General features: G+C 55.6%; 1 long non-coding RNA gene across 1 annotated transcript; it reads left to right on the top strand.

Annotated features, from left to right (window-relative positions):
- The first annotated feature begins 1,205 nt into the window (after window positions 1–1,205).
- Window positions 1,206–8,721, top strand: LOC149998895 (uncharacterized). The gene is made up of 4 exons (XR_016514304.1): window positions 1,206–1,387; window positions 4,351–4,452; window positions 4,865–4,987; window positions 8,623–8,721. It is a non-coding gene; the product is annotated as an uncharacterized LOC149998895 (long non-coding RNA).
- The last annotated feature ends 819 nt before the right edge of the window (window positions 8,722–9,540 follow it).

Consider the following 9,540-nt stretch of genomic DNA (forward strand, 5'->3'; position numbering starts at 1 on the left):
GGTTCCGAACAGCCCTTAACTACTTAGGATGATGTAAATATAATGAAGCTGCTATTTCCTGCTTCCTGGGTGCCCGACACCGCATAACACACTTCACACGCATCTAATCAGTTAGTCCTCTCTCCGCCACCCTGAAATGCAGTGGGATTAGAATAGTTTTACAGATGAGAAATGAAAACCCGAGAAGTTAAATAATCTGCTGTGTTACTTATCTATTGCCGGGGAACAAATCATTCCAAATCCTGGGGGCTGACAGCGCAGTTATTATCAGGCGTCCGGGCAGAGCTCAGCTGGGTCTGTCTTAGGGCTGCAGGCAAGGTGTCTCCAGGGCCTGGGGTCTGACCTTAGGGTGTGATCGGGGAAGAACCCAAGTCCAAGGTCACGTGGTGGCTGGCAGGACTGAGCTCCTTGAGGGCTGTTGGACGGAGGTCGCAGCCCCTAGCTGGCTGTTGTTGGGAGGCCACCCTCAGTTCCTTGCTCTGTGTGCCTCTCCGGGGTGCCTGTTGGCTCCATTAAAGCACATGACCCAAGAAGGCAGTAGAATCTGCTAGCAAAACAGATCGCGATTCTACGAGGCCTGGTGGTGGAAGTGACACCCTCTCATTTTTGCTGTGCTCTTTGTTAGAAGCCAGTCTCTAGGCTGGGCCACACTCAAGGGTGGAGGAGGGGCTTACACAAGGGTGTGAATACCAGCAGGTGGGGACCATGAGGGGCCACGCTTGCCAGAGGCCCACAGGCAATAAAGAGCTCAGTTATTGATGCTCTGGATTTTTAGAACGGACTCAGGTTCATATCACGACACTGTACTTTCTTCTTGTTCTTCAAGGGTGGACAGGGGGTAGGAGGAAGGGAGGAGGGGGCAGAGAGAGAGAGAGAGAGGGAGAGAGGGAGAGAGAGAGGCCTTTCTACAGAAATAGGCCACCCTGAGCACTTCCTGGCCAGGCCTCGCTGCTGTGGCGGGTCCGCCAGGATGCAGCCCGGAGCTAGAGCTGCCCCAATGTTAATGTGTCCTCCTTAGAGCTGTGTGCAGCGCTGCATTTTAATTGCCTGGTAGAGCCCTGAGCACCTGAGGAGGTGGTTTTCCACACCCTCCTCATCATGACTATTAATAAGCTGGGCAGATCTGGGGCCCCTCAAGTCACAGGTTGGAAGCCCCCCTCCCAACAGAGGCTGTTCAAGTCTTCTTTACACCAGCCCCACGGTCCTGCCGTGGCCGAGGGCAGCACCTGCTCTGTCCCAGGGCCCGGCGCCATGTGTGCCCGGGACTTGGATCTTGTAAGCATCTGGGAGGCAGGGAGGAAGGACTCAGCCTGTCACCATCAGACCTGCTCAAGGAAGGAGCACATATCCGTGTATTCCCGGCAGCCGCCGGCACCGTACCTGACAGGTACATGGGAAATGAATCAGGGTTTCCCGCATGGTCTTCTGGGCAGGTGTGGTGGGACACCTGTGGAGCCAGGTGTGAGCAGGGGAGCCCAGTCTCCACCAGCCTCTTGTTTGCCCCCCATACTTGAGTGGGTGGGACTAATTCACCTTCTTAGTGCCCCTTGTGTATAAAATACAGCCCTCCCATTACCCACGCCCTGCCTCTGTGTACCCCCAGCCCTGGTGGCCCGGTCAGAAGGGGGCACAAGTCCTCTGTTTCTCCCCCAGTCCTTTCTGTTGGAATTGCCAGTCCTTGAAACATGAAAGCCACAGAGCGGGGCCATTTGCTCTTCAATCTCCTTCACAAATGAAACTCAGGGGCAAGCCCCAAGGACGCCGCATCCCCTCCCCATTCTAAGGGGCGGCTGCATCAGCGGGTCCCCAGGGGGTTCTCTGACTTCTTTCTCACTAACACAGAGAGGGAAACAAGTTTCATAGGAGGCAGGCACCCCCCCACACACACACACACACACAGGTCGTCGTCGGCAGCCGTCCGTCTCGAGAGACGATGGTGTAGCTTCTTAAGAGTCTATCTTGCACCGCCGAGAATGGTTGTGCAGTCCGACTCGGGAGTGACACGGTATCTGTCTCCTCCCGTGTTGAATCGACATCTTGCAATGACGCTGGAGTGTCCTCTCCAGTGAGGCTGAAGCTATAGAGCCTGGGCAGGGTGATATGGAGGGTCTGCTGTTGCCCATGCAGCAGACCCCCCCTCTCTTCGCAGCTGAAGGGTCCAAGGGAAAGACGGAGTCAATACAGCTTGGCTTCAGGTGCGCCGCAGGAGTTGCCGGTGTTGACTACAACGTCAAACCGCCTTAGGGACTCCGGCTCCGGATTTTCTGTCGGGGTTTACTCCCTTAGCCTTTCCCCTGAAGAGGTATGCCGCAAGGCAGCAGAGGTTTTTTGGAGTCAGAGTTTTCCTTCTCTGATGTGCCCTGACTGGAAGATCGAACCAGCGACACTTAGCTCGCAGGCCGACGCTCAATCCACTGAGCCAAACCAGCCAGGACCAACACACACAGGTACACACTGCATATGTGTTGGGGACTGTCACCCCTACGGACCGGCTGGGGGACAGCTTGCACATACAGACAGCCTGACAGTTTATACTAATGGGTGGTCGAGAAGCCCCCTTCCCTTTCATGGCCTCCCTAGGTGGGGCAGGCGGGGGAGCAGCATTCTTATTTGCACGTTGGATTAAGTGTTGGTGTGCATGTCACCCAAAGGCCATGAAGTCCTCTTGACTCCTACAACGGTGAGAGCCTTGGCCAAGCCAGGATCAGCGCCGCCCTCCCTCTCTCTCTCTCCCCAGCTGCCTCCTCCTGCCTCCTTAGGCCCGGCTCTGCTGTGCTGGGAGCAAAAGCTTTATTGAATTTTTGCAAGTATTTTGCATGGCGTCTGATTTACAATTCATAACCTGGATTACACTAGAAGCTCTGCCTTCCGGGGTCTGTGTAATTTGGATCTCGGAAATATTTGCTATGCTTTCAATTCCCCTGACATCGGAGGGATTAGAAATGGATTCTGCCCCTGGAGGTTTACAATTTGGAGGGGATGATGGAAGGGGGAAAGGGAATGGGGCCGGCACACGGAACAAGGGGTGCTGCGGGACAGAGTGCAGGGTGGGCATCAGAGAAAGTCAAACGTGAGCAGGAGGGGATGAGACTCCGCAGGAGCAAGACCAAGCAGGGAACATGGCATGGCTATGGCTCCAAAGCCCGGACACGCTGCCTGCTAATGGCTGACTCAGGGGGCACGGACCCCAGAGGCCAAGGTCAAGGGAGATAAACGCTGTCCTGGGGGCGTGGCCTGGCAGTGGAGCAGCCCAGCCCTGAGAAGCAATACACTCCGTTGTCCGGTCCTGCCTCTGCCCCTTCCTTGCTGGAAGAGCGGCAAATTCCCTAACTGCTTTCTTTTTAACAGTTTTATGGAGATAGAATTCACATACCCATTTTAAATGTATGACTCATGGCTTTGAGTGTGTCCACAGAGCTGTGTAGCCATCACCACGGTCAGTTTTAGGGCATTTTCATTAACCTGCACCCCTGAGCCGCCAGCGCCTGAATTCGTTTTCTGGGGCTGCTGTCACAAATCGGCGCATGCCTGGTGGCTTAGGAGAGTGTGGAGGCCAGTCTGAAATACGGGTGTTGGCAAGGCCACACCCCAAATGGAGGTTCTAGAAGAGGATCCTTCCTTGCCTCTTCCGGCTTCTGGTAGCTCCTTGAGCCGTGGCTGCCTCCTTCTAATCTGCCCCCATATTCACGTGACCTTCTCCTTTGTGCATGTGAGTTTCATATGTGCTATAAGGACACATGTCTTTGAATCTAAGACCCACCCGAGATCCAGGAGGATCTCATTTCTAGATCCGTAATTATATGTGCAAGACTCCTTTTTTCTAACACGGTCACATCCACAGGTTCTGGGAGTAAGAACATAGACGTGTCTTTTTAGAGCCACCATTCAACCCACTGTATCTCCACCACCATCCCCATCCCCACTACCACCAACACCATCACCATCCCAAGCACCACCATCATCACCACCACTGTCACCACCATCACCCCCATTACCATCACCACCACCACCATCAACCACCACCGTCACTACCATTACTACCACCACTACTGTCAACACCCTAACCACGGGCACCACCATCACCATCACAACAACAGCAAACAGCTTTTCCATTTTTACTGGATAGAAAATGACACAGCAGGGTCCTTGTCATCCTTCTTTCCTAGGTTCTTTGTTCTTAGGTCCAGAAATAGGTTCTCCTCCAGGCCCCAGAAGGAGAATAGAGGGCAAGTTGTGCATCAGATAAAAATCTTAAAGCGAGCATCCAGACAAGAGTGCAGGCTGATCCCGTGAGTGGTGAAGATCTTCCTGAGCTATGAGGCCTAGAACTTCTACCAGTTTCTTCCTCAGTTCCCTCGCCCACCCTGCCGCGCCTGTGTGCCACCCCGTGCGTGGTACGAGCATGGCCTTGGAGCCCAGAGCACCTGTCCTGTTCCAGCTGTGTAAGCTCAGGTGAGTCACGAAAGCCTCTGTGCCTGCTTCTATATCTGCAACTTCATAAGATTTTTGTAAAATTAAAAAAAAACAATGTCAATAAACCACCGGGGCTACCGTCTGGCACATAAGAGATGCTCATTTGATGTCTGTCTGTCAATACGTCCATCCATCCATTGATCCATTCATTGACCCATTGGCCCATCTATTAGTCTATCATCTCTCCATCTTCCTCTATACCCATCTCCCTCTATCATCTGTGTATCATCTTCACAATTATAGCTTCTCTAGTTTGTCCAGGTTACCCACAGGTGTGTGTCAGACCACCCCAAAATGAACGGTATAAGCACAAACATCATTTACTGTTGTTACCTCTCATGTTTGATGGGTCAGCCAGTCGGTTCTCACACGGGTTCTTTTCTGTGGTCAGTCAGGTGGCGGCTGGCGTCCCTCTCACGTCTGAGACCTTGCTGGAGCTGTCTGCCAGGACACCTGTAAGGGACCTCTCCATGTCACCTGGGCTTCCTCACAGCATGGCAGCTGGATTCTAGGGGTAAGATCCCATTTTCAATGCTTCCTGTGGGCCTGCCCTACATTCAACACCTTCCCATAAGGTGCCAGATTCAACAGCCCCGGCCCTACCCGGTGGGCAGACGGTCAGGGTCCCGGCAGGAAGTCATTGTCCCAGCCTAAAGCAGCCGTGGAAACAGGTAGAACGAGGGAAGCACTGACAATGGTGAAGCAAGGCTGAGGGGACCCCAGGAATGGGGACGACTCCCCAGGCCTGGCAAGGAAGAGGGGCCATTGCACCCCGAGCGCTGAGGGGGCACAGGGTGAACTTGGAGGCAGAGGTGACCGTAGAAAAAGGCCACTGACAGCCACTGCCAAGCGACTCTGCAGGGCGGAAGCCGGGGACCGAAAGCCCTAACCGCTCTGGCCCAGCCCCCAGCCCCTGTTGCCACCACCCCTAGCAAGCCGGAGGCTCCCAGCGCTGGTCATCCGGTGCGGTCCTCGGAGGCCGGCCGCCCTGCACAGAGCGGCTGCGGAGGGTGCAGAGGGGTCTGGCAGAGGGCGAACGAGAGCTTCCGCACAGGCAACTTAAGAAGGGGAGGCTGAGAGAGGTCCAGCAACTCGCCCGAGGTCACCAGCTTGGAGGCGGCATGTGGCAGGCAGGGCCAGGCTGGCGTGACTCCAGATTGCTTTCCGCGGCCGCCCTGGGTGGCCCGAGCCACAGCGAGGAAGGTTCCGGTGGTGCCCATGGGTGGAAATGATCATCCACAAGCTGCCAGCAGCCTTGCAGTGTTCTCGTAATGGGATTTTAATTCGCTCCCCCCTCCCACCCGTCACCCCGCTGAGCTGAGAAGCGCTCCTGTTTGTCTATTCCTTGTTAGGCTGTTGCTTAAGACAGGAAACAAGAGGACGCCCCTCTGATCCACTTACCTCTGGGAGTGGGGGGCAGGGACAAGGCCACAGTCACACTCTCTCACCCAAACCCCTTCCTCAGGTCCCCATCCTCCTACAAGAGGCACCATCCTCCCCGCACCTTTAGAACAGGGAATTGAGGTGGCCACAGCCTGGGGACACTGGCCTGCAGGCCCAGGAGGTGGCTGTCTGCCCTGAGCAGGGGCTTTGGAGTCGGACAGAACCTGATTCCCAGCCCTGCTCCCGATCATTCCAGACGCGGAGGCACGGCCAGTGTCCACCCAGCTGTCAGACCCAAAGCCTGAGGGGTCACCCGGAGTCCTCGTTCCCTGCTCCCCATGTCCAGCCTTCAGCAGACCTGTGGCCCCCACCCATCCCCCCCAGAACCATCCCACCTGGTGGCACGCCAGGCTGGGTTTCACTTCCTTCGTTAGTCTGTTTTCAGCGGAACCCCTTTCTACGGCAGATGGCCTCCTGCAAATTTGCGCTTGAACTGTGCTTTCGTAAACTACATCCCAGCAGGCCACTGGCTTTCTGGAGCTCTCTGAGGTTCCCTCCCCAGGAAATCCCAATATGTTAACCCTAGCTCTGCCACTGGGAAAGGGTCTAGAACTTTCCAAAAGGCATTTGGTACTGACCCCACTCATGCTTCTGATGCGTGATCCGTGGGGTTTCTTTACCACTGTTCTGTGGGTTGAGCTCCTGGGAGCACTTTCGGGGTGTCCCTGGGTGGCTCCCATTGGTGGTGGTAATGATGACTCTCCCCAATATCACCCACCCCCACCCCCACTTCTGCTCTCTCCCCTCTGCTCTGCACCTCACAAGGGTGACCTCTATAAGCTGACCAGCTGGGCCCTCTTGTCCTCTGCCTTCTAGTTGGGTTTGGCCAGTGGGAAGCTCTGACAAAGACTGTGGGCAGGAAGACGAAGGGGTTGAGAATTTATCACCCCCCCACCTGCTGTTATCACAGAGTGGTGTCCCTTCCCACGGCTCCAGTAAGAGCATTCCCCCCCTGCCCCGCCCCTTTGGACCTCCAGGTAGGAAAGGCTTCCACTCTTGCTGGTCCCTGGGTCCTACGCCAGCCCAAGTTGGTTCTCTTAACGCTGCCCACAAATCTCTGAATAACCCCTTGATTACACGGCCTTTGCTAGAACCCTTGCCTGGTGCCATCTGTTGGCCGCTGGGACCCTGCCTGGTGCAATGATAGTCGTGATAATGACGTTGCCAGGCTCTGAACCTCCGAGCCCTGACCCCCGCCCAGGACCCTGGGGAACGCGTTCCTAGCCCATGGGTAGGTGGGAAGAGAGGCCGATGGTTCTTCAGGGAAGCAGAGACCCCTGGAGCAGGCTGCTGAGCCTCAGCACTGTGGCCGTTTTGGGCCAGATCATTCTTTGTCCTTGGGGGCTGGAAGGGGTAGGGCCGGACGTCCTGCATTGTAGGGTATTTAGCGGCGGCTGTGGCTTCCACCCACTAGATACCAGTAGCACTTTCTTCCCCACCATGATCATCAAAAATATCTCCACATATTGCCAACTGCCCCCTGGGGGGGCCAAGTCACCCTGCTTGAGAACCAGTGCCCTCCAGGAGGACAGGGAATGAGCTGAGGACTCGGTGGACCTGTTTCCCTCTTAGGAAGGGGGGCAGGGAAGAGAATGGGCGTCACAGGAAACACAAGAAAAGGGTCCTCAGCAAGGTTCCGCGGTGGCCCCACCACGGGTCCCTCCAGCACTCCGCTACTGGCCGGCGCCCAGGCTTGGGGAACCCCATGCCTCACCTTCAGCCTGCTTGGCGCTGGTACCTGAGCAGAGAGGCCTAACGCCTGGCACCTCTTCGGCCCCCTCCTGCCCTGCCGGCCCTCCCCACACTCCCCTCTTCTCCCCCTTACCCGCCCTGAATGATTTGGGGAGGCTGCTGGCAGCAGGGACCACAGCTGCCTCTAAGTTATCCAAACGATTTATCTTAAGATTCATGCAGAATTTATTGTTTGGGGACCAGCAGGTTGCGCTTTAATATTCATGCAGATTTGGAAGAAATGTTAATCACGGGTTTGGGTAATTTGCACTTCTGCTTAATTCTCCTCCTCCGGCTCCATGGGCCAGCCCCGTGGCCCTCCTCTCCTCCTCTCCTGTGTCCTGGGGTTTCCTCCCGCCCAGCAGGCAGCTGGGGCTGGACCGGAGGGTGGGCGGGGCTGAGCTGCTGTCTCCCCGAGCTGAATGCCCAAGCAGCACCTTTGGGCAGGTGGGGGGGGGGGCGGTAGGCTGGGTGGGCAGCGGCGGGGAAGATCTGTGCGAGCTTTTGGACATTTTGACGGGAAATAGATAACCTGCTATGGCAACCAGATATGTGCAAATTAGCATTGATTATTCTCAAATTAACAGCTTGGGCATTTCAAACCCAAAATAAGGTCTCAGCTCAGCTCTGATCTCTCCCTCCCTCCCTCCTGGCTCCCCACCCCCGCTGCTTTGCCTGCCCCACAGTGACAGCAGGGCAGAGGCAGCCCCCTGGGGAAGGGGACTCACGGGGTCTCCACCAAGATCTCACTTTCCCTGACCTCATGGAGGAGAGATTCTTCTGGAAATTGTCCCTGGTTCTGATTGCCCCAGACTTGGCTTGAGCCCTGCATGCAGGGGGAAGTGGGCCAGCGGAGGGGGACACAGCATTAGACCATCACTGGTGAGCCCCTGAAGAACACCTAGAAAAGCCCTGAGTTCCCCCAGGGCAGAGGGCCCAGGGCTCAGCAGAGGGCCCCCCCTCTCCCTTTTATAGAGAAGAAACAAATTTCAGTGACCAGCCCAAGTTCACACAGCTTGTTGGTGGCAGTGGAGAAGTTAGAGTCCAAGTTGCCTGCGACCCGATCGGATGCTGCAGCATCAGGCCGCCAGCAGGAAACACACACCACTCTAAAGGGGAGGGCTGGCCCTGGGCAGGTAGCTCTGTTGGTTAGAGCATCAGCTAGATATGCCAGGGTTGGGGGTTCGATCCCTGATGTTTCTCTCTCTCTGAAATCAATCAATAAAAAGATTTTAAATAATAAAGACCTTTTAAAAGAAGTAAACATAAAAAAATTAATAAAGGGGGAGCATTTACACAGGGACTGAGTGAAGGGGATGGCGAGGAACTTGCAGCAGCACAAATCTGATGCCACCCCAGGCAGGAGGAGCAAGAGAGGGAGCCCAGTCCCTCGTGGAAGCAGAAGCAACAAAGAAACACAGCAATTCCAGAGAGAACAAAAATACCGGAGACTCGGGGTGCGGGGTGCTGTTGTAAACAACAATCTATTTCTGACAGTTCAGGGGGCTGAAAGTGCAAGGTCCAGGCGCTGGCAGGTTGGGTGTCTGGTTGGGGTCCCTTTTCCGGTCCATAGACGGCATCTTCTCTGTCCTCACGTGGTGGAAAGGTGAGGGAGCTCTCTGGGGCCTCTTGTAAGGACACTGATCCCATCATGGGGGCTCCGCCCTCATGACCTAATCATCTCCCCAAGTACCATCACACTAGGGGGTAGGTTTCAACATACGAATTTTGGGGGAGACACAGACATTGGCTGGAACTAGCCAGGAGTCAGTGACCAGGAGCCAGTGACCAGGACCGCTCCGGTGACGTTGAGCAGAGCAGGGGACATGTGAAAAGTGGGTTTGAGAGTAAATAAGCAAATGACCCATCCAAGGGCTCTCACCCCTTAGACCT

This window comes from Furipterus horrens, unplaced genomic scaffold (genome assembly GCF_987537825.1).
Source record: "Furipterus horrens unplaced genomic scaffold, mFurHor1.1.pri manual_scaffold_11, whole genome shotgun sequence".
In the NCBI taxonomy this organism is placed as follows: Eukaryota; Metazoa; Chordata; class Mammalia; order Chiroptera; family Furipteridae; genus Furipterus; species Furipterus horrens.